The sequence below is a fragment of the Vipera ursinii genome, assembly GCF_947247035.1.
Source record: "Vipera ursinii genome assembly, chromosome: 4".
Taxonomy (NCBI): Eukaryota; Metazoa; Chordata; class Lepidosauria; order Squamata; family Viperidae; genus Vipera; species Vipera ursinii.
In genome coordinates, this window is record NC_139514.1 from 43,227,531 (window position 1) to 43,253,692 (window position 26,162).

Consider the following 26,162-nt stretch of genomic DNA (forward strand, 5'->3'; position numbering starts at 1 on the left):
GGTTTGATCACCTTGCAGTCCAAGGGACTCGCAGGAGTCTTCTCCAGCACCATAGTTCAAAGGCCTCAATTCTTTGGTGCTCAGCCTTTTTTATGGTCCAACTTTCACTGCCATACATTGCAACTGGGAAGACCATAGCCTTGACTACTGTATATGCACTTATGTTGACAGGGTGATGTCTCTGCTTTTTAGTGTGCTGTCTAGATTTGCCATTGTTTTCCTCCCGAGGAGCAAGCGTCTTTTAATTTCTTGGCTACAGTCCCCATCTGCAGTGATCTTGGAGCCCAGGAAAATAAAATCTGTCACTACCTCCATTTCTTCCCCATCTATTTGCCAGGAATTGAGAGGGCCAGATGCCATGATCTTGGTTTTCTTAATGTTAAGTTTCAACCCAGGTTTTGCACTCTCCTCCTTCACCCACAACAAGAGGCTCTTTAGTTCTTCTTCACTTTCTGCCATTAGAGTGGTATCATGTGCATATAGTAGGTTGTTAATATTTCTTCCGGCAATCATAATTCCAACTTTTGATTCATCTAGCCCTGCCTTTCTCATGATGTGCTCTGCATATAAGTTAAATAGGCAAGGCGACAGTATACAGCCTTGCCGGACTCCTTTCCCAATTTTGAACCAATCAGTGGTTCTGTGTACAGTTCTCACTGTTGCTTCTTGGCCCACATATAGGTTTCTCAAGAGACAAATAAGATGGTCTGGTACGCCCATCTCTTTAAGAAATTGCCACAGTTTGTTATGATCCACACAATCAAAGGCTTTAGTATAGTCAATGAAACAGAAGTAGATGTTTTTCTGGAACTCTCTAGCTTTCTCCATGATCCAGCGTATGTTGGCAATTTGATCTCTAGTTCCTCTGCCTCTTCAAAATCCTGCCTGTACTTCTGGTAATTCTCGATCCACATACTGCTGGAGTCTAGCTTGTAGGATTTTAAGCATAACTTTACTAGCATGAGAAATGAGTGCAATGGTGCGATAGTTTGAACATTCTTTGGCACTGCCTTTCTTTGGAATTGGAATGTAAACTGATCTTTTCCAATCTTGTGGCCACTGTTGAGTTTTCCAAATTTGCTGGCAAATTGAGTGTAGCACTTTTACTGCATCGTCTTTTAAGATTTTGAATAGCTCTGCTGGAATACTGTCACCTCCACTAGCTTTGTTGTTGCTCAGCTTTTCTAAGGCCCACTTCACTTCACATTCTAGGATGTCTGACTCAATGTCAGTGACCACCTCATTGTGATTATCAGGGACGTTAAGCTCATTCTTGTATAGATCTTCTGTGTAATTTTGCCACCTCTTCTTAATCTCTTCTGCCTCTGTTAGGTCCCTGCCATTTTGGTCCTTTATCATGCCCATTTTTGCATTAAACGTTCCCTTCATCTCTCCAATTTTCTTAAAAAGATCTCTGGTCCTCCCTATTCTATTGTTTTCTTCTATTTCTTTGCACTGTTCATTTAAGAAGGCATTCTTATCTCTTCTAGCTATTCTCTGAAATTCTGCATTCAATTGGGCGTACCTTTCTTTTTCTCCCTTGCCTTTTGCTTCCCTCCTTTCCTCAGCTATTTGCAAAGCTTCCTCAGACAGCCATTTTGCTTTCTTGCATTTCTTTTTCTTTGGGACGGTTTTAGTTGCTACCTCTTGTACAATGTTGCGAACCTCTGTCCATAGTTCTTCAGGCATTCTGTCTATCAGATCTAATTCCTTAAATCTATTTGTTACCTCTACTGTATATCCAACAGGGATATGTTTTAATTCATACCTGAGTGGCCTAGTGCTTTTCCCTACTTTCTTCAGTTTAAGCCTAAATTTTGCAATGAGAAGCTCATGGTCTGAGCCACAATCAGCTCCTGGTCTTGTTTTTACTGACTGTATAAAGCTTCTCCATCTTTGGCTGCAGAGCACATAGTCAATCTGATTTCTGTGTTGACCGTCTGGTGATGTCCATGTGTAGAGCCGTCTCTTGGGTTGTTGGAAAAGAGTGTTTGCTATGACCATCGTATTCTCTTGACAAAATTCTATCAGCCTGTGCCCTGCTTCATTTTGTACTCCAAGGCCAAACTTGCCTGTTATTCCGGTTATCTTTTGGCTTCCTACTTTAGCATTCCAATCCCCCATGATGATAAGGACATCATTTTTTGGTGTTAGTTCTATAAGGTGCTGTAGGGCTTCATAGAACCGGTCAATTTCATCCTCTTCAGCACTGGCAGTTGGGGCATAGACTTGGACTACTGTGATATTGAATGGTTCTCTGTCATTCTCAGGATTGTATCCCAGTATTGCTTTTCCTACTCTTTTATTGACTATGAAGGCTACTCCATTTCTTCTGAGGGATTCTTGCCCACAGTAGTATACCTTATGGTCATCTGAATTAAATTCACCCATTCCTGTCCATTTTAGTTTGCTGATACCTAAGATGTCGATGTTCAGTCTTGTCATCTCTTGTTTGACTACGTCCAGCTTTCCTTGATTCATGGATCTTACATTCCAGGTTCCTATAGAGAAAAAATCTTTACAGCATTGGACTTTCCTTTCACCACCAGACACATCCACAGCTGAGCGTCCTTTCAGCTTTGTCCAGTTGCTTCATTCTTTCTGGCGCTACTAGTACTAGCCCTCTGCTCTTCCCCAGTAGCCTATTGGACACCTTCCGACTTGAGGGGCTCATCTTCCAGCATCATATCATTTTGCCTTTTGGTACTGTCCATAGGGTTTTCATGGCAAAGATCCTGGAGTGGGTTGCCATTTCCTTCTCCAGTGGATCACGTTTTGTCAGAACTCTCTGCTATGACCTTTCCATCTTGGGTGGCCCTGCACAGCATAGCTCATAGCTTCATTGAATTACACAAGCCCCTTCGCCACGACAAGGCAGTAATCCATGAAGGGGTAACATCCTTACCATGTACATAGTTTGGTGGTTGGAATCCCTGTACAATTAGATTACTCCTAAGGAAAGAATTGATCATAGGAACATCTGTAGGACCATTGATTATTTGAGGCATTTGCTGGATCAAGCCAGTTTGATATATTCTGAGTCAAATTCCAGCAATATACAATATTAAGCAAGAAAAGAAAATCAAACATTATATAAACCCACAGTAAAGGGATGGGTACAGGAACAGTATCTTCTGGACTGATCATAAAGAGTAGGCAGAAGCCACCTAGAACAGGCATATCAAACTCACGACTTCACATGACATTGCGCGATGTATCGGAGCTTTTTCTCCACTGCCGGCAATGGGGTGGGCGCAGTTTCGTCGTGATGCGTCCGGCCCTTGGGCCGGCAGTTTGACACCCCTGACCTAGAACATATGGTCTTGAAGATAATAATGATCCAAGTCACACAAGATTTTACAAGTAGCCTCCAACAGTATGAATTGGAGGTGGAAACCTGTCAGGAACCAACAAGACTCCTAAAATATAGTGCTATTTTGTTAAACTCCTTAGCGCTGATCAGCATGTGCTGCTGCATTCTGTGACAGTCAGTTTCTGGGCTCCATGGCCTTCACCTAGTAGAAGCCATGAATAGAAAATAATTCCCAGGTGGCATATAAGCTGTTTAAGGAAAAGTGCAATCCTATCAAGACTTGAATGACATTTATTTCACTACTTTTATTTATCCTTTTTATATAGTGCAAAATAATAATACTAAAGATACACCTGTTTCATACATGGATCGGGCTGCTTGTACTTCCCTCAAGCAGTAAAAATAAATTATCTTTTCTTCCTGTGGTGAAATATAATTCATTTATATCGTGATAAATCAGATGTTTGCCAGTTTCTTTTTAAAGGCACATAAATTATTAATTTAGCCAGACACACACAAACTGTGAGCTGGAGTGTTAAAAGTATCACAACAGTAGGAGGTCAAAGCAATAAGAAAGAGTAACCTTTTTATACACCTCAGTTAATAGCTTTCTATTCCTATCTGTTTCACTAGGCGAATCACTGCTGTAAGCTGGCTAAAACTTTTGGGGGAGGCAGGTCCTACAGCTTTCCATATCCTGCAGTAAGTCCAGGAGATAAAAATTTGAGGATTCATTCATTAAGCCCTTTCCTCCAAGGGATATAAGCAATTTTTATAATCTCCCAGGGGAGTTCAGTGATGATATTTTGTCAAACTGTGATAAGGGAAGGTTAAACTCCTTTTCTCTTCAGACCCTATTCATTTATAGCACATAGCAATTGCTAAAGGGTTATTACTCAGACTTGGAAGAAATAAGGCTGAAGGGATATCCATCATTTTGAGACCAAGAGCTTGTGTGGTTTGTGTGTTTGTGTGTGTGTGTGTGTGTAGTACAAGGAAAAGCCACAAGCAAGAGATGTTGCTTGTTGGTTGCCAAAGAAGGGTCCAAAATCATAGCAAAAATTACTTTTGGATGTTAAGAAAATAAAATATTAAATAACTTATGTACACTATAATGTTATATATGTTCACATGTACAGTTAGTAAGTATGCATAGGATTATTAGCCTCAGAAACAGAAGATATTGTTGTTGGAGAAAAACACTATATTAAAATAGTTGTGAGAGAAAAGCACTCTGTATCAATTCCTATATTCTAATGTAAATTAGAATTCTTATACAAATATATGTAAGATATCACACTGCATCACAGTATTCCATTTATTCCATTTATTATTATTTTAAGTGTGAAATATGAACTGTTTTATAAATACAACTATTTGGTGGTCTCAAGAATCATTAAAGATTTAAGTTGACCATTTTAAAACACTATCAGTGTAAAACACCACTGAAATCAAGGAAAATAAAATAATTACTTATTAAAACAAATCTGTTACTTTTGTCAAATTGTATGTGGCCTAATAGTAGCTATTTCTATGTAGTTAGATTGGTATAATGCTGAGTAGAACTAAATTACCAATAGAGTTTTAGAAATGAAAGTAAATCATTACATGCAGTTAGACTCAGATGAAATCAGTGGTCTTAAAGAATCCATGATTAATTTATCAGGGCATCTCAACCGTAATTTAATTATGGAAAATTCTTAGAAAGCAATTGAATATGTGAGGTAAATGTCATGGAAGAACCATGTCAGAAAGTACCATGTCAGCACAGGCTTTGAGAAAATAAAATACTGAGATACATTTTCTAAAAGACTTCTGCATTTTGCATTCTACCTGAAGTAAGGACAGTGACTGTAGAAAGAGGAACAAGTAATTAAACTAGAGATAGTTACATGTTACAGTTAAATTTGCAAAAGGTTTGAAAAAGCCAGTCTTTCTAAAACTTTACTTAGCAAACAATTCATTAGGACTAGCAAATCTGGGCTTTAAAATTACATATGGGTGGCAGCAAAGAGATCCAGGAAACTCTAGAAGTGGCAGTCTTGATTCATGCAATTTAGACTAGCAACATGAGATAAAAGCTTTGATTTAGAATGCTTCCACAGCTTCATCAAGTTTTTCCTCAAGATATTATTAGCTTTCTTCACAAATTTTAAATGTAACATCCCAGTTGTTCTAATATAGGTTGACTCATTACCACCTGCAGCTTATTATACTAAGCATTTACAAAGAAAAGTTTAACACCATATGTTTGAGCCAGATGAAGTTGTCTCCTGAGATTAAAGCATATAATACATTTAAAACATAAAATGATATCACTTTTCTTTGAAAAGCAGTAATTCTCTGCCAATGTAAACATCCAAATTATTCTTCCTATTATAACTGCACTATTTGATGCTTATTATGCTTTTGGAATCAGATACTGTATTTGAATGACATAAAATATTAGGAGCACCACTTTTTATCTTCAGGAATACTTTGAAGCTCTTTCAGTTAACAATTGCATTTGGTTTCAAAATTATAACACTATTATTAGCTATTCATCTCAAAAAGAGGCAGGTCAGACATAAACTCAATTATTTGGGATGGAGTGAGTTTGGCACATTGTGAGATGCCATGTTACTTTGGCGTTGCATTGGACTGAACACTAACCTTTAAAAGACATTGTTGAAATTTAAAGCAAAAGATCTCCACCTATAATAATCTCCTCAGAAAGCTATCTGGAACTGCTGTCCACCCCATTACTCTACAAATGGCTGGCCTCAGTGGTAGTACACCTGGCCTGTTTGGGGCTGGTTGTGTACTCTACACAGGTGGATAGGGTACTTAGCGATACATGCCACATCATTACTAGATATATGCACCCTCTCCCACTTGACAAACTATATATTTGAGCAAAAATAGCCCACCAGGCATTATCCCGGGCTTTTGGTAGGTAGAAGACACAGAGCACCTTCTCCAGGCAAGCAGACCTCAGCACCTAACAGCTAACAACATTGCTAATACTACTGCAAACAGCTACTTCCCATGATCAGCCAGCCAGCTCTGTCTGCAATGACTTCTCTTTCTCCCAGGCCATTTACAATGATCTCAAACAAGTCTAGGATTCTGCTTCTTTCTCCAGGCTCATATCTTACTACTTGTTCTAGATTATCTGTTGATTTTAGTGTCTGCTATTACTGCTACTAAATACTCATAATAGCTACTATCACTTCCAATAGCAGCAGAAAACATTCACTCTTTCCACAGTCATCATATTTGTTTTGTTGAAAGAAAAATCTTCATCAGGGTCCACTCCAAGCTGGGAATAAAAAAAATGGAGACTACTTTAGAAAGAAGGTTGTGGTTTATTGAAGAGGAGAGCCAGACAGAAAAATGACTCTGGGAAAGCTGACCACATGTAGATGGGAGTGGTTGGTTTTAATACCTTCTTGAGCTTTTTTTCGGAGTCCTTCCTGTTTGAGGCTTTGTATTTCCTGTGTCATGTACTTTGACTTCAGTCTGAGTGTGCCCTTTTGGTATTGGTGAGTTAATCCTATTGTATTTCCTGTCCATAGAATTTGGGTGGGGGTATGTAGATTTTAGGGGTCTTTGTCTTCCTAATTTCTTCAGTTTCTAGCTGGAAGGCTCAAATCTTTCTGAAAGGATTATTAAATTTGTATTTCTAAAAGCTAGCCTCTCTGAGTTTCTGCTTGGGGGAGAGGGGCTGGGGCTGGTTTTTCTCTCTCTCTCTCTTTTTTAAGATCTTCTCCATTATTCCTTTGGGGAAATATATTCTGCCTTTTTAATATTCCCCAAAATATTACTTTCTCTGAATTTTTCCATAGCCTATTAACACACTCAAGACACTAAAGACCAAGGAGAGGAGAGGAGATAATGACAGAATGACAGGGAGGGAAAGAAAGAGGAAGGAACTTTCCAATACTCCCTGCCTGCTTCCCACAAAAAAATTAAATGGGAAGTTTATTCTTTATAAGTTATACTACAAAGAAGCATAATGGAGGGTTTGGATGGAGGGTTTGTTGTCCCTGTGTGTTGGGGGGAGAGAGCACAGGGGGGGGGGAGGCTCAGCTAATCTCAATGTACACATGTTGTACTTTGACAATAAAGGTTTATTATTAATCAAAACTCGCAACAGTGATGAAATGAAAATGTTCTAAATGAAAAAAAATCATAAAAATAAGAGAAAAGAGACATTGAGCAAAGAATTAGAAGTACACTTAAACATTTAAGAGAATTCAGATAGGGAAACATTCTGAAGTAAATATTTAATTTCTTGGTTTTCTCTTGTTCCTGAATTTGGTGTTTATCTAATAATTAAATGCTTGCCTTATTTGTAAAGAACTATGTGCAACATTTCTAGTATATTGTTTTATAGATAGCAACTGCTACCTTTGTGGGGGGAGGGTTAATGCTTGCTGCGATGCATTTGTATTGTTTGATAACCTCTTTTAGCCTACTTAGATGGACAGCAACAATATGGAACATAATGAGCATTTTATGCAAAGAAGGACACTTACCACTTTTGTCAGCAATTATCTAATTTAAGAAATATTGGCACTTGGGAGTCCATTTCTGGCAATCTTTGGAACTTAGATTGCCAAGCCCAAATGGAAGAATTTCATAAAAACTGTAATAATAATTCTGAATTAGTCTAAAGTACTATCTCGTGTAGCTTTCTGTTCTCTAAGTATTTAATTGAACATTTAGGAGAATACTATAAGAAGGATACTGTATGTAAGCACTCTACAACTTGTTCCTTTAAGACAAGTGCTTCTAAACATAATATTTTTAGTGATGCCAGATATAATATCAGATGCAGCAGCTGCACATTTACAGTAGCTAATATGGAGAAACTATACAACCAATATACTGTATGCAGCAGAACCCATGCAAATTCACAGCTATCTCTACATTTTCTGATTAGGTTTTTTTTTCATTTTCTTTTTCATTTTTTTAAAACACAATAATGATAACAAATATAAAATACATGTCACAATTTTTAGCTGTTATGTTGTTGGGTAAGATACCATACACTTTATAGCTGCTGTTGACATTTCAATACACCACTAAATTTAAAAGGGAAATGTAAACTTGATACAAAATAAAAAGAGGAATCCAAATTGAAGACCTCAAGTCTGGCTATATTTTTAAACAGTGGAACTAAAATAAATAATAATAATAATAATAATAATAATAATAATAATAATAATAATAATAATAATAATAAGTAACATACATGAGTTTAAGAAACGTTCTTCCAATTTTGAGGCACTTAGAAGCAAACTGCCTTTTTCAAATAGTTATCTGATGTCTTATCATAAGTATAGAACAACTAATATCCAAATATAAACTGAGAACAGCATTTCACATATGTTTACTTGCCCTGTAATTTGTAAATTAATACATAGCTCTTATTCAAGCAGTAGAAGTCCTCAAATTTTCCTGGTGTTCCCATAATACTTTTTTTTCATAAGCTGCTTTCACAAAATACACTGAATCATACCCATGTTGGGTAGCATGTTGTCCACTTTGTCAGTGAAGACCTGGACACCATTAGTCACATTAAGTGTGGTTTTTTCCAAAGATGACTGGTCAGGCCAATTCAAGCACAGAATGTGCTGGCATATCTTGGGCAAACGTATAGATACTGAGAATTTTACACTGGTAATTCCAGACTTGCACAGCTCATGCTTATGTTGTGATATCATGGTGTACCTTACTTATGGGCAATGCCATGCCAGATAAAGCAAATTTATGCCAGCATTTCCTTATGGCAAAACGTCAAGAGGTATTTCATGTATTTTTGTAACGTTTCTTCTGCCCTTTCTGGCTGTGTTTTCCAGCAGAGTTGCCCCAAAAGGAGTTGCTTGGTAGGCATTTGTCTGACATAAGATGACATGACCTGCCCACCAGATTTGTGCTTTCATCAGCAGTCTGTAGACTGATAGTAGACTTACTCTACATAGTGTCTGATACTTTATATAGCCATCTTATGTTTAAGGTTCTGTAAACACAAATTATGTGGAAATGGTTGAGCTACAATTCACAGGCATAGGTAAGAATAGTGATTACCACAGCTTGGTAGACTTTCAATTTTGTTGCTGCAATAATTCCTTGATGTTTCCACACGGTGGAGCACAGTCTACTGAAAGCAGGATTTGCCTTCGCTATTTTGCAGTTAATTTATTATCAGTGGTCTAAACCTGGGAGACAGTGTGTTTAGGTAACTAAACTGGTTAATTTCTACCTTTTGATTGTGAATGTGGGTTCTGTATTTAATACAATGACTTCATCTTTTGAATACTGATGAAGTCCAAAGTTGTCACAAGCTATAGTTTATTCATACTGACTTGCATCTCTGGCTTTAAGCTGGTATTCAGGGCACAGTCGTTGGCAAAGAAAAAGTCTCACAGAACAATTTCCTTCACTTGATAATAGCTTGACTATTGAGCTTTCCATCCACTCTGTATTGGAGGGTGATTCCAGCATCACTGTCCTGAAACACATCATTCAGCATGGCAGTAAACAATATGCTGAACAGTGTGGGTACAAGCACATAGACCTGTTTGGCACTTTGGTGACTACGAATCTCTTACATGATTCTTCAACATCTAGCATACTGACAATCATGATATCATGGAATACCAATGATACCATTTAAACAATTTGGTAAGTGTAGTGGAAAGTAGTCTGGATTCCCAGAATGGAAAGAGTGCATTCCAGAGGAGCAAAGAACAGCAAAGTTTAGTGGGACAAAGGAGGAGAGTTAAAACAGAGAATAGATTTAACGTGTAAGTAGTCTGCTTTAGTTTGGTAAGATTTCTGTTTATAGCAAAGGAAAAATAAAAGAAACTGCTTAGAGGAATCTCATTGTGTCCTTCCTTCCTTCTTCTTCTTCTTTCTTTCTTTCTTTCTTTCTTTCTTTCTTTCTTTCTTTCTTTCTTTCTTTCTTTCTTTCTTTCTTTCTTTCTTTCTTTCTAGTTTGACAGTGAAGCAGCCAAACTTTGACATGATCCTCCATAGGCCTTGTTGGCTGAAAAAACTGAAGGCTTTTGCGAGGTCAACAAAAGTTATATAGAGTTCATGATTCTGCTCCTGACACTTCTCTTAAAGTTGGTGTGGCAAAAATCATGTAAATAGCCTCACAACCTTTGCAATAGCCACACTGTGACTCTGGCAGCAGGCCCAGCTTGCCAGCCTTTCCAGGTATACCAGACTGGAAATAAGACCAAACTTGAAAATCTGAAAGTACAAACCTCCTGGAATTTCTTTTTTACAGCCTGATAACTTAGGAAAAAATCTTTCTGACTTTGTTTTTCTATATGTTATGCAGCTGTGGACTCTCATCCTTATCTGATTGTTGCCTAGGCAGCATGTTTCCCTCTCCCCATCTGCCAAAGTAATTCCCACACAACGTTACACAGGTCCAGATGAATGATCAGATGATTTAGCACAACTCTTGCAAAAGTTTTTTCCTGCAATGAAGAGCAGTGAGATTCCTTGGTAGTTTTTGCATACTTGTTGAATGTCTTTCTCTTGTTGAAATGAACAATGAATGGATCTTTAAGTTCCTAAGGAATGATCCTTGTTTCCAAAAACACTAGATTAACTCACTGAGATTCTCTATAAATATAGGGTCATTGATTTTCTGTATCTCTTCAGGTTTGACATCTGTGACTTTGATCACTACCAGTGGATCATCAATAACATTGCTGATGTTGAGCTAATGAATCCTCATTATTGTTTTGTTTTGTTCCATACAATATAAAACTCGTGAACTCTAAAGCTACCTCCTTCTACTATGTATAGAAGATGGACAGTGATAAATATTTATATGTTACTTATATGTAAGGATGTAGATATCACGTGACATCACACAACATATTGCAGCCTTTTCACCATTGCCAGCAATGGGGTGGGCACGGCTTCAAGATGACGCGTCTGGCCAGTGGGCAGGCAGTTTGACACCCTTGTTGTAGATCTATTCATATGCTGTATATAGGATGTTTAAATGTGTGTTATGTACATGTACAGTTTGAAAGCAAGCAACTAAATTTCATTTTTAATGTGTGGCATTGTGTCCACAGTAAAAAACAATAAAGTTTATCAATCTATCTTAATATATGACAGTCAACTATGGATAGCTTCAAAGCCCATCTGTGCAAGATCTGAGCCTTTTCTGCAATAAAAGTTTAACCATTTGTACTCCGGAGGAAAAAAACTAATGAGAGTCTAAGATCCATAGAGCATGTTAAGGGCTTCATAGAATTGGTTCAAATAGTTTCTATTAGCATATCACTGGATTTTGTCTGTCTTGGTGCTTAGCCAGGTACTTTGCATTTGTATAGGTCCGTGGTGGCGAACATATGGCACACATCTCTAAAAGATTCGCCATCACTGTACTAAGTGGAATTTTTCTCCAATATGATTTTCCCATGTACTTTACCAGGAAACATAGGTAGGGCAGGCTAGGAATGTCAGTGTCTTCCTAACCATACCCAAGAATTCTGAATTGCTTCACAATGTCCATTTTTCTCATTGAGTTCATGGTGACCTAACCCTAACCCTTAGTTGACTATTCCTCTAATGAGATTTTCCTATGTATTTTACCACAAAACATTGATGGGGCAGGCTAGAAAAGTCAGTGTCCTCCTAACCATACACAACCACTCTGAATTTGTTGGTAATGACCACTTGCTCTATGAGTTCATGGGGACCTAACTCTAACCCTAAGTGGAATTGTCCACCAATGGGATTTTCCCATGTATTTTTTCAGGAAACATTGATAGGGCAGGCTAGAAAAGCCAGTTCCCTAATAACCATTCCCAAGCATTCCAATTTTTTTGGTGATGTCCCTTTTGCTCCATGAGTTCATGGTGACCTAAAGCTAATTTAAATGGAATTCTCCTCCAATGCAATTTTTCCATGTTTTTTTACCAGGAAAGATAGATAAGACAGGCTAGAAAAGTCAGTGCCCTCATAACCATACCGAAGCACTCTGAATTTGTTGGTGATGTCCATTTTGCTCTATGAGTTCATGGTGACCTAACCCTAATCCTAAGTGGAATTTTCTGCAAATGTGATTTTCCCATGTATTTTCCCAGGAAACATAGATAGGGCAGGCGAGACAAGTCATTGCCCTCCTAACCATACCCAAGTGGTCCGAATGAGTTGGTGATGTCCATTTTGTTCTATGAGTTCATGGTGACCTAACCCTAACCCTAAGTGGAATTTTCCTCCAATGGCATTTTCCCATGTATTTTATCAGGAAACAGAGAGGGCAGCCTAGAAAAGTATGTGCTCTCCTAACCATACCCAAGCACTCTGAATTTGTTGGCATTGTCCATTTTGCTCTATGAGTTCATGGTGATCTAACCCTAACCCTAAGTGGAATTTTCCGCCAATGGGATTTTCCCGTGTATTTTACCAGGAAATATTGATAGGGCAGGCAAGAAAAGTCAGTGTCCTCCTAATCATACCCAAGCACTCTGAATTTTTTGGCAATGTCCATTTTGCTCTCTGAGTTCATTGTGATGTAACCCTAACGCTAAGTCTGTGATTGTGAACCTATGGCATGCGTGTCACAGTTGGCATGCTGAGCCCTCTCTGTGGGCCCATCCACTGTCACCCCAGTCCTTTGCTTTCAGCTGGGTTTTATAAAATGTTTTTGCTTTACGCTTCTGCTGCCATGTGCCAAAAAAAGTTCAATCTATAATCAATTTCAATTTCTTGCAGGGGAAAAAACAGATCGTGCAAATTTTGAATTGATTGATTGAACTTTTTAGTCCCACCCAGTCTGTCATTACCACTGCAGCCATGCCCACCCAATGGGCCACATCCACCCAATTGGCCACAGCCGCCCAATGGGCCACACCCAATGGGCCATGCCCACCCAACACCTGAAGACACGTAAGTGGGTTTTGTGTTGCAGTTTGGGCACTTGGTCTCTAAAAGTTTCACCATCACTGATATAGGTTACTCTGGACTATCCTATGAGCACTAGTAAAGGTATTTTTCTCAGAATCTGATGATAAATCATTCTGATAGACATGATAAAGATGATGCCTTCTGACAAGTAAAGTCTGCAGCTCCTCATCATTCTCATTGAACTGGTCACACTGGTTGCAAACAGAGAGCTCTGATATCTTCAGCATCCCTGTGGCAGTCCACTAAGTTAGGTCATGGTTGAATATGTTACAACAAGCTATATACTATACTGAGAAAACTAAAATTAATTTGTCATGTAAACAAAACCACTTTATTAAATTTATTCCTGTTTTTTTGATGGAGCTGATTTAACTCCTAACCATTTCTTGTCAAACTGAATATTTGACAGGAAAAAAATGTTTATTTTATTCTTATTTGAATCATACCAGGATATCATAAAAAGGATGTGAATATTCATAATATAGGTTTATTTATAACACAATTTGTCAGGAATTAGAAATGCTGCTGTAAATATATATATTTTTAGAAAAAGATAAATGTAAGGCTAATCCAAAAGATTCTTTTTAATTTTGTCTAAATTTGTTTATCACAGACAAACTGCGGGGTTCTATTTCTATCCAAAAATTATCTGCATTTGTTCACCAGATCTCAAAGCTGAAAGGTTACAATGTGGCTTTTATGATGCAGATGTAATTACTACTCTATGCTCAATTCACCAAAATCATTCTTCAGATTATATGCACATGGTGATCAGTGAAAACATTGTCAACATCATGCAGCAAAAGCCAGAAAATTCTTTTTTTCATAGTCCATTTGGAAACAGAGATAATTAGACTGAACAATTTGTTCACAACAAAACAAAAAGCTAGGTCAGCTCCTAAAATCAATAAGCAAAACACTGTAACTGCTGTGAACTTGCTTGTTTACAGATATCTGTCACACATAAGAACCAATCTAAAAATCAGCTGTAGTCTAGGACTTGATATCCACAAGAAGTCAACCTGTTCTTTTAGGAAAACTGGCAATCTCACCATGGAAAGATAGAAAAGTCTTCACAAGTTTGTGTATTAGTTCATAATAGGCATTTCTTTCTTTCTTTCTTTCTTTCTTTCTTTCTTTCTTTCTTTCTTTCTTTCTTTCTTTCTTTCTTTCTTTCTTTCTTTCTTTCCATTAATGGCATTTTACAACTAATATACCCAGCTTGCAAAACAATTGAATAAGCAAATATTATCATTGTATCCATATGAAATTATGCAAAATACAGGCTTGGTACAATTTTATAAAAATAAACTGGTGGAAGATTAAAAGATAATTATCAAGTTTTGAAATCTTTCCTTATATGGTCAAAAATAAAGATAGGCTCTTCCTTCAACCACTACATCCCACAAAATTGGAAATACGCAATAATCAGAATTATATCTGTAATTCAGGCACAGATGAATTGAACATGGTATAATACAGAACAGCTTTCTCCAGTTAAGTGCCTTCTAGATTTTATACATGCTGTAACCTCAAGAACTCCCAGCTAGTAAAAGCCAATCTACTTTTTTGTCTCTGGGAACAAAATGTTCTGGTTCACACTCAGAAATAATCATTTTTCTCTTCCATATGTGAATGGTGATTCAGTTATTTATTTTATTCCTACATCCACCTAAGGTTTACATATCTAGGCCATCCTCAATAATCAATCAGTATTTGGTGGCAGTACCAAGGATGATTGAAAATAAACTGACAAATTCATACCTGGTTAGCACATATGTGGGAGAACACTTTGAAATCTACCTTGGGGGTAGATTAGGAGATTGAGCCTCTGCATCCTCCAGTTGTCTTTGCAAAAAGCTTTTGCTACAAAGGCCATGAGGAGTGTGCATGCCACCCCCAGCCTCCATTCTTGGTGGCAAAAGCCTTGAGGAAAGCTGGCCAAAGCCTGCAGAGGCAAGAGATTGCATCCCTGCAGGCTCCAGTTGTCTTTGCAAAAAGCTTTTGCCCCCAGGAACGGAGGCCATTCTCACAAAGCTGACCAGAGCTTGCAGGGGCACAATCTATCATCACCACTGCAGGCTACAGCAAGAAAATGGCAACTGAAAAAAAGGCCTGAAACACTAAAACCTGCTGTCTGTTTGCAAAGCCCTTTGACATGAATCTTGTTCAGGCTCCCATTTGCAGAGAATGGAGGCCTGAAGTAGCCTGAGATCACGCGAGATCAGAAGCGAATTCTCTGTGAATACACAGAAGGCCTGAAGCACCAAAGCAGGCAAAGAAACCGCGGCAGAGTAACTGGGGAGGAGACAGCTTGCTAGATCTTTGCAAGGTAAGTGAGCCTCCACAGGCCCAGTGCCTGTGGAATTACAGTGGTGGTGGGGGGGAATAGGCAGGGTCAATATTGCAATGTCTCTGCGTCATTCATAAGGGTGAACGACTGCCGTGGTGCTGCAACATTCATAATCTTGAGACTATGTCATAAGTACTTGGAGGTATGATGTCCTAACTTTGAACAGTCACTAAGTAAACTGTGGTAATTCAAGAATTACCTGTATTTTTAACAATGAATATTCTAAGGTAAAATGAGATGTTTTCCATTACATGAATTTACCAAAATTCATGTAATGGAATTTTGATGTAAATGACTCAGTAGGCCTATCCAATGCCTTTGCATTGCTTTGTGTATATCTGCTGCCTGCCAAATACAATCACATTTAGATCAGTACATTCAGTTTCACACATATCTGACCTACTTATTTATGAATTATCTAATAATATGGATTTTAATGCGATACATGAAAAAAACACATTTATATGATAATGCCTATTGCACTAAAGCTTCAATTTACCTGCCTCTGTCTCCTAAACATGTCTCAAAGTGTGTTTTATGGATTACATACTGTAACCTGTCCCTCACCCACTGCTTTTGTCTCAAATTTGAAAGTCAAATAGTGAAAAGCCTGCCATGTAAATGCCATTTCAGCAACAAAGCTGCTCTCTGTACAGAATTTTACAGAAAGCAGCCTGTTGGTGCCCTCTATTGCTTTTTGCAAAAAACTGAACAGGAAAAAAAGGCCTTATAAACGCTGCATTTGTGTTGGAAGCTGAACAGTTGTTTAGATTGCAGCAGTTTGTAAAGAAATTGTAATCCCTATTTATTCCAAGTAGTATAAAATATCATTAGGAATGATGAGAAATGTCAGCTATGCACCAATGAGAGTAAAATAATGGTATATAATGGTATATAAATTATATATATATATATATATATATATATATATATATATATATATATATATATATATATATATATATATATATATATATATATATATATATATATATATATATGGCACATTTTTGTTTCCTCTTTTGCAGAAGATTTTTGTATGCAGCAAGCATATTTTATCTCATGCTTGGCAATATGAGCCTGTAATAATGCAGACTAATCTGATGTGAAGTCTGCTGTAATTCTTATGTTTTATCAATCTACTGTCCAGCTTTTGTTTCATTGCAATTTTCAGCCCCAATGCTTTATGGAAAATAAATCTTTGCAACATGGATAAATTCAAGCACTTTCATATAAACTAGCAACGTATCAATAGTAACACAATGTACATAACTGTTTCAGGGTTGTACATTATTCATCAAATGTAGAATATATATCCTAGTATTGATAAACATATCTCTAATTAGGCTTTTCAAAATAATATATATGCATAAAACAATATATGCATTTATTCTTCCTCTTTCCTGGTGTGCATGTGCCTCCTGGTGCTTCTATTTGGTATTTTACAGTTAATGACAGCATAAATAATTGGTAGAAAGGAAGAATTTTTTAAAAAGAAAATTTACTTTAATTCCATTTCTAATTTGTCAACATTAATTTGTTATTGAGTTTGAAGGCAATAATTGGTTCAAGCTAACCCTGAGCATAAATTCATATGTCAAAAGTTTAACCAGCACAGTAAGAAGTTAAAAGAAATCTTAAACTCCATAGATATTAGCCATTTTTCCCTGCAGATTCCAATAGTAGCAGCATACAAAAGAGACATGACTTTTCATTTGATAAAATGCAGGTTAGAAAAACCAAGTAATGAAAACTATGAATGTCCAGTTAAATATGCTCAAGTAAAATACTTTCACAATATTATTGACCAAGGTTTTAACAAAATCAAGAAATTAAGTTTAGAGAAATATTGTACCTTTTTAAATATAAGTTTTGATAATTTACTATCTTTTAGATGAAATTAAGAAAAGAAATTAAGAAAAGTTTATGAATATTATTTTTAGTATGTTGACTGTGACATTTTTAAATATTTTATAGATGGATGTTAGTTATTTAAATTTAAAGAAATGTGGTTGTATTGTTAGCATTTCTGTAATAAAAGAAAGTCGGAGGTCACTTTTGTTATATTTGTTTGATGAGTTTATGTATATGTACATAAACCCTTTCTCCTCTATATTAATTTGTATTTCAATGTTTGACATTAAAATTTAATAATATAAAAAAATAAATTATGTTAATTCTTGACTTCCACCCGTTGAATGAAGTGGGCTTCCTTTAAAAACATGTGGAATATTTTAAATGAATATCTTTTGGAATAAAATTGAAAGGAAAAACAACACAAATAAAAGAACACAATAGTCCATAAGATGAACTGTTGCAATTTTCTATTTGTTTGTTTGTTTAAAGCCTTCATATAGCTGCCCAAAAAATAGACTCTGAATGGTGTATACAGAGAAAAACAATATAAATAATTTCAATTAAAATTCAATAAGACATTAATAGGTAATGAGAAACTCATACCCCACAGCAGGTAGTTGATGGGAAAGATCTGACACTCTGAAGAATTCCTGTCAGTAATAATAATGGGATGGTTGAATAAAACAGCTCAATCTTCATAAAACCCATACAGATATTTTGTTTAAAACTTTTAGTACAAATACTGACTAGGAACTCTATAATTTCACAGTAAATGAACACAAGATATTGTAAATAGAAAAAGAAAAGGAAATTACTTATTGGAATTGGGAAGCCCATCCTATAAATTTGTATACATTTCTGCCAGTACAACTTCCAACTAAGTAAAAAGAAATACAGACTAATTAGAGTCCCATAATTACATCATATTAGCCATCCACAATATGGATTTGCAATATGTGGTAAATGTGTCATGGCCAAATGAATACCCATATAACCCATATCATTCATTTAAAAGAAAAAATTAAATTAAATGAAATGAAACAAATTTACCAGTGTCACTTAATATGAATATACATTTTAATATGATATAATTTTTATTAAAGTTTGTAGACAAATATTTCCATTGTTTTTAAACCATTTGCATTTATACATACTGAATATATCTCTTTCTGTCTCTCTGTGTGTGTCTGTCTTTCTGTGTGTGTGTGTGTGTGTGTGCGCGCGCGTGCGCACGCGCGTGTGTACATGCACACATGTAGTTACTGTTTTTTAGAAACCTACAATGAAAACTTTGGGAAATGCAGGTACCACTACATATTGCCTGTTGTTTCATAAGCTGATATTGTTGCAAGACTTTAATAATCTCATTTCAAAACACTGAGTGCATACAAATTACATTTTTATTTGCATACACTCAGCATTTATGTAGTTAATACCTTTCTGAATGGACATATTTATGTTTCCACCCAAAAGCATAAATATCCAAAGGAATTCTGAGATGTCTGAGTGTCTATCAGCACTATCTACAACACGGGTGTCAAACTGCTAGCCCCTGGGCCGGTTGCAACATGCGGAGGCCGCACCCACCCCAGCTCCGGCAATGCGAAAAAAGTCCTGATACATCGCAACATGTTACATGATGTGGTAAGTTTAACACCTGTGATCTATAAGATGTGGCCAGAAAAGTCAAGATGACAGGCTGTAGCAGTGCAATCTAATCCCCATGCAACATCAATGCACATACAGAAGGGTTGGATACCAAGTTAACAATCTGGCCAAAAGCATTTTAATTTTTCTCTTAATTTTAATGGTTGAGCAAAGCAACTAATGTCATCTAAATACTCATTATACCTATAAAATACCTCAATGTAAATTATTTTTCCCAAAGTGATCCTTATATATTGTAGTATTGGCTTAGAGCACGGGTGTCAAACTTGCCAGGTCACGTGACATGTCACGATGTATCGCAACTCTTTTTGCATTGCCGGCAATGGTGTGGGCGTGGCTTTGGTATGATGAAACCAGCCTGCAAGCCAGCAGTTTGACACCTATGGCTTAGAGAGAATCCTACAATCTAAAATGGCTGCATCTAAGATTCCAGGATAAATGCTGCCTGGTGTATTTTCTATGTCATTGAACATACTTTCATTGTTAATGAAAATGTGAAAAGAATTTCTGACTGGAAGACAAGTTTTGTTTCTCTTGCTCTTAGACCCAGGAGGAAAGTATAAAAATGTATCTAATAACAGCATAAAGAAGATGTAGCCAATTTCCTAGAAGTTAACATAATTTGGATGAAGTACAAGTTTTAATAATTTAAGAAAAAGTTTTTATGTTTGCTTATTTATTTGTTACTTCACATTATTAGTCAACCACTATCTTCAAATGTGTAATTTACATTTCTATGCATATGTCATAGAAATCAAACATGTCACTTTTTTGTAATTTAATGGTTTTAGTTCAGAGTATTCTTTATTTTTTTAACCACTCTGTTTCACTACTCAATCTTTGCTGATGAGCAATTTACAAGCTAGCTTCCCTGCAGTGTGGTTAATACCATACAGCTGTCCCTTTTCTCTATGATAATCTTGGCAGATTTAAAGTTACTTTTCTTTACATATTATCTGAAAGACAGAGAGGAACTTTACATTTGTTTCCATACTTTGCTGCACTCATCATATCTTTGTTATTGGGATGAAAATACAAAAAAAATGAAGAGAGGAGGAGGGGAGAGGAGAGGAGAGGAGAAGAGAAGAGAAGAGAAGAGAAGAGAAGAGAAGAGAAGAGAAGAGAAGAGAAATACTGCATTCTGAAGGAATGTGATGCATGGGTATATGATGCATTAGAGCAGATGAATCAGTAAGATGGATTGGAGACAGAAACAGAAACAAACATAAGGTCATTCAAAAACCTTAGGAGAATAACAATAGTGATGGTTTGATGAGTATTCCATCTCCAGATGCAACCTGTATCATTTGACAGGAAAAAAAGTCATTTTGTAACTTAACCATTGTTTCTATTTCTTTTTACAGAATAACTATGGCAAATGTTTACATTCAAGAAAAAACAATGTAAAGGAAATTATAGATGCTGTGGGAAAATTTAAAAAAATGGTAAGTCTCCAGATGTGAGTGTCATAACCCAACAAATGTTAAAATTTGTTTTACTTATTTATGTAAAGGTTTACCTGTATCTGACAATTAGAAAAGTGCTATTATTTTTCATCTCTGCAAAGAGAAATATACAGGTAGCCCTCAAGTTGCAAATGTAATACAGCCTGCCAATTACATTTGTAACCCAAGGATTTGTAGGAATGAATTGCATAACTTGACTGCAATCACTCCCTCCTTTTGCCCACGCATTTGCTAATCGAATGTGTGCGTTGTTAAGTGCACATGAGGTATCTCAGGGTTGGGAAGGCCATGGGGGGGCTAGTGATGTAACAGGCCACCTGCTTCAGACCATCCAAGGCCTCCCCTGACCCACTGAGATACCTCATTCTCCCTCCCCTGGGGTCCCCACAATTGCTCCTCCTCCATCCTGCCACGCTGGGTCACTCACTTGTGAAGATCTGTCTCCTCTCCAGCCTCTCTGTTTTTTTGTCTGCTCCTGGCAAATGGTGAGAGCAGAGGGAGAGCGGGATGAGAGCACCCTGCTCGGCTTCTCTGACTCACCAGGCTGCTCGTCACTTCTAGAATGGTGGGCAGCCTTGGTGAGTCTGCTTCAAAAGCTTCCAGGTTTGGCGTAGAAAAGCATTTGCATAACGAAGGGAGGTTTGGGGCAGTGAAATCGCATTGTTTCAAGCCTCTCATTGGCATGCAAATATTTTTAGCATACAGACATAAATTTCTGATTGAAAGAATAGAAAACGTGATAATGAAAACCTTTACGTAGTACGGTATGGGTCTTTCAAAGCTGATATTTGCTCATTGCAGTTCTATGAAGGGATGTAAGAATCTGAAATGGAAGGGTATTGTGGATTTATAAAAAAAATATCCGAACAACTTGAATAGGATTAAATTAAGGAACATTATACAGGAATATGTTGCAAAGTAGTTAATATATATATCCTATTTTCATTCCTATGTAGGTCACCATGTTTCCTAAAGTGTATAGATATAAAAGTGCCAAATTATATAGGTAGTTTTCCATATCTTTTCATTCATGTAAATCAAAAATATAAAATAGCAATTGTTACATTTCCATATAGCTAAAAGTCCTTGGTCATATAAAGTTCTTCTCTTTGGTCCACTGCATGTCCTTCCAGCATTTTTTGATATTTCTCCCTTTTTCAGACAGAATGGCTAAAACAGCATAGAACATCATGCTGCAAGTTCTGCTGTATTGTGCCACAAATTCAATCCTTTTTAGCAATAGCACGTAGATACCACTCCATAGTGCTTTACAGCACTCTCTGAGCAGTTTACAGCATCAGCATATTGCCCCCAGCAAACTGAGTCCTCATTTTACCGACCTCAGAAGGATGGAAGGCTGAGTCAACCTTGAGCCTGTCAGGACCGAACTCCAGATTGTGGGCAGAGTTAGTCTGCAATACTGCGTTCTAACCACTGAGCCACCACAACTCGTGAATGTGATAAAAAGTCAATGTAGAAAAGTTTTGGGACTTGTACTGTGACTCTTGAATTACTCCTACTGTCCCTTATTACTGTCTCCTGAATACCCAATTGTCTTATTCCCTTCAATTGTATTATGCATGGAAGTTTCAGAAAGACCTCCTTACCACCCTGAGATGCTGGGTAAGTGGAAGCTATTGGGCATGTTCTTCACTGTTTATACTACAGACATTTATAGCATTTTAATTTTTCTCTTACTAGGGTGACAGATTGTTCAGTTTAACATCATATTTTAACAACTTACATCTTGATTGCAACCTTTTTATAGCATATATTGGCATTAGGTTTTTTTAACCGTAGCTTCCTGGTGGTAAGTGTAACTGAAAACTCCATGTAGGATATTAACTATCAAAAATATTAATTAAAAAATCCTCTCTCCAAGAAATGGTAGAAATTATGTAAAATGTCATACACCAAGACATAGCATTATATACTGTACAACTATTTTGAGAGCTTACGAAAAAGTAAGTGTATATACTGTTCTGAAATAGCTGCTTCCTAGACCTTATACTCTTGCTTTTGCTCTCAGGGACACACAAAAACAAGTTATCTTGGTTCAGGCATTCTGAGATTGCAGAAAGAATAGAATCATCAGAATTATGGACTTGGATATCTCCTAAAGCTAATATACTGTCTGTAGTCATAAAAATGCAAAGAACTATACATTGAATTCCCAGTAGAGAGTTGAACCTTATAAAATAACACTTGACTACCCATGTCTGAGAATTCTAATAGGACAACAGATGCTGACTGGTGGTCCATGGAAGTGAAACAGCTCTTTGTAACTTCAGGTAACCCTGAAAAGGGTTACTTCAGGATATACATAAAGGGGATAGGCAAGATTGGCAAACTAGTTAGAGAAGTCAATGTATGTGCACTTTGGGAACAAAGACAGAAAGGAAACCTCAAAATTAACAATCTCACAGGAAAAGATATAATATAGTAAATGGTTGGTCACATTTAAATCTTTTATCTTCTATTGATTTTACTATTAATTCTTTGTTTGATCACTGTGGGCCATCCAGAATCATTGGGAGTTGGGCAGCATACAAGTTTAATGGTTATTATTAAATTATTATTAGAGTTGCACAGTCAGCCAGATGATCAGTCTGGATTTGGCATTTTTCTCCACTCATTGATTCCTTCCCAAAGATCTGGGATAGCCAGATGTGGATGTTTGATGGTGTTAGAGGCATTGTCCTAGAATGTAAGCTGTTCTGAGAAAAGCTGCCTTTTGCAATTGACTAATGGTGTATTTGTCAATGCTGATAGTGTTCAAGTGGTGGTCCAATTGTTTTGGGATTGTATGCAAGGCACATATTACTATTGGTTCTACATTTGCTTTCTTTTGCCACAGTCATTCTATTTCTATTTGCAGTTCTTTGTATTTTGTTACCTTGTCCAGTTTCAACTCCTCTATTCTGCTGTCTCCAGGTGCTGCCACATCCACTATCCAGACTTTTTTTGTCTTTATTATAGACAATTGTTAAATCTGGGGTGTTATGGAGAAGGTGCCTGTCTGTTTGAATTCTAAAGTCCCACTTTCTCTATTTTATATTCCCACCGATTATTATTATTATTACATTCTTAAGCATCTAACTTTACCTCACTGTTTGTTTGTTTTCTGGCTAGAAGGCTATGAGATGCCAAAGAATCACTGTCTCTGAAGTTATATTTCCAACAAATAGTACTATTTGTAATACCATTTTTATTCTATTTTTTCTTGTCAGGTTTACATAGCACTACACTTGTACGTGGATTTTAATTATTTTTTATTACTATATATACAGTTAAGAGCTGAAACCTTTAATTCTAATTAAGTTTTAGTTTTTTTTATTCTGTTAAAATAATTCTATAGAAATTTTAAGATTGTAATTTTTAATACTTCACATGTCAGTAATTACTAATTTGTATTAATTAAAAACTTATATTTTTAAGGCGTAGCTTGTTCTTAATGCTACACAGTAATTGTTAATTTTATTCTACTTATGTCTTGCTTTATAAAAAAAATACAGATTATAATTACACAAATTATAGTTGGATTTCATATATATTTAACTCTGTATTTTCAAAGTTAATTTAAATTTATGCATTTTGCTGTTTCTTCTTCCTCCCTTTTCATGTACTACTATATGCTCTTTCCATGTGTCCAGACATTTTATTCTTTGGACTGGCTATGAAAGAAAAGAAATATTTTGTAGCAGCTGTTATATCATAATGGGGTATAAAATGAAAGTCATAATTTCATTTACAAGACCAACTAAAATCACAATATGCTGTATGTATGCATATGTATGTATGTACTGTATGTATGTATGTATGTATGTATGTATGTATGTATGTAAATTCACTACTTCCTCAGGTTATTGGCTCAGCAGGATGATTTCTACCTATTGGATTAACCACTACCATTCTACTCTACTCTATATATAATTTAGCCAACTCAGAACCTTAGGATTGATTTCACTATATTTATTAATACTATATTTACTTTTCCATATAACTCAAACTAGAGTAACTTAAGGATTGTAATATTCACTTAAAATCAATTGATATTCTATTTAATAGAAAAGAGGAGAAAGAGAAATTAACCAAGGTAGGGGAGCCCTATTATTAATTGTATCACATGGATTCTGATTGGGCAGAGACTGACAGGGAGGAATCGAGCGGTCTAGAGAATGTTACCTGGAGTGAATTTGATCCTGTGACCCCAGATGAGGTGGACAGGATCATGAGGAGACTGAGTTCCGCCACGTGTTTATTGGACCCATGCCCCTCCTGGCTGGTATATGCAGCCCGGGAGGAGACACGAGGCTGGTTCCAGGCAGTAATAACTGCTTCTTTGAGGGAGGGTACCTTCCCTGCCACCTTGAAGGAGGCAGTGGTGAGGGCCCTCCTCAAGAAGCCTGCCCTGGACCCAGCTATTTTGAACAACTATCGTCCAGTCTCCAACCTTCGGTTTTTTGCGAAGGTTGTTGAGAGCGTGGTGGCACTTCAGCTCCCTCTGTTCCTGGAGGAAACTGATTATCTGGACCCATACCAATCGGGTTTCAGGCCGAGGTACAGCACGGAGACAGCATTGGTTGCACAGGTGAATGATCTCTGCCGGGCTCAGGACAGGGGTTGTTCCTCGGTCCTAGTCCTATTACACCTCTCAGCGGCTTTTGATACATCGACCATGGTATCCTACTGCGGCATCTCAGGGGGGTGGGAGTGGGGGGGCACTGTTTTACAGTGGTTCTCCTCCTACCTCCTGGGCCGCTCACAATCGGTGTTGACGGGAGGGCAGAGGTCCACCCCGAGGCCCCTCGTTTGTGGAGTTCCTCAGGGGTTGGAACTGTTGTGATTCCTCGCCAGCTAGTGGATCCGGCATCTGAGTCTGAGAAAACAGATGAGGAGGAGAAGGGACCTGGAGTGACATCAGTGTCAGAGGAAGGCTCTTAGGAGCTCCAAGACATACAGTCTGATGAGGAGCCTGGCCCCTCTACTCATGCTCAGGCTGAGACACAGCTGTGCTGGGAGTCTGAGTTGGACAATGATGAAGCACAGCTGGGAAATATTCAGGATGCACGAAAATGCTGGCAAGAAAAGAGAGTAGGACAGAGGAATGCAATGGGGCAGCTCCAAAGGCAAAGGAGAAGGCATTAGGAAGCCACACCTTGGCTGAATAATAAAAGGGAAGGTGTGGGAAGTGCTGGTTGCCAAAGGCAACCATTCGTGTTGAGGATCGAGTTTCTGTGAACTGTGTTAGTTTGCCTTGGACATTGACCCATGTCTGTGAATAATAAGAGGGACTGGTGTTTCCTGCTGTTCCTGCCTGCTTGTTGGAAGAGGGGTTTCTCATTGTGAGCATAACAAGGACTCATGTAGGCTGGGACAGAACAGGAACACCTTCCTGAAACTCTCTGATACCAATATCCAAATCCAATCAGTCAAGTGCCATTTCTCCACGTTAATTAATTTAGAATATCTGCTAGAATTCATTTTTCAATAGTCTTTTTAAAATGCATGAAAGCTTTTTTGTAAAAAAAAATATAGAATTATGAAATGTAAAGGAAACATTTAGGCCAATGTC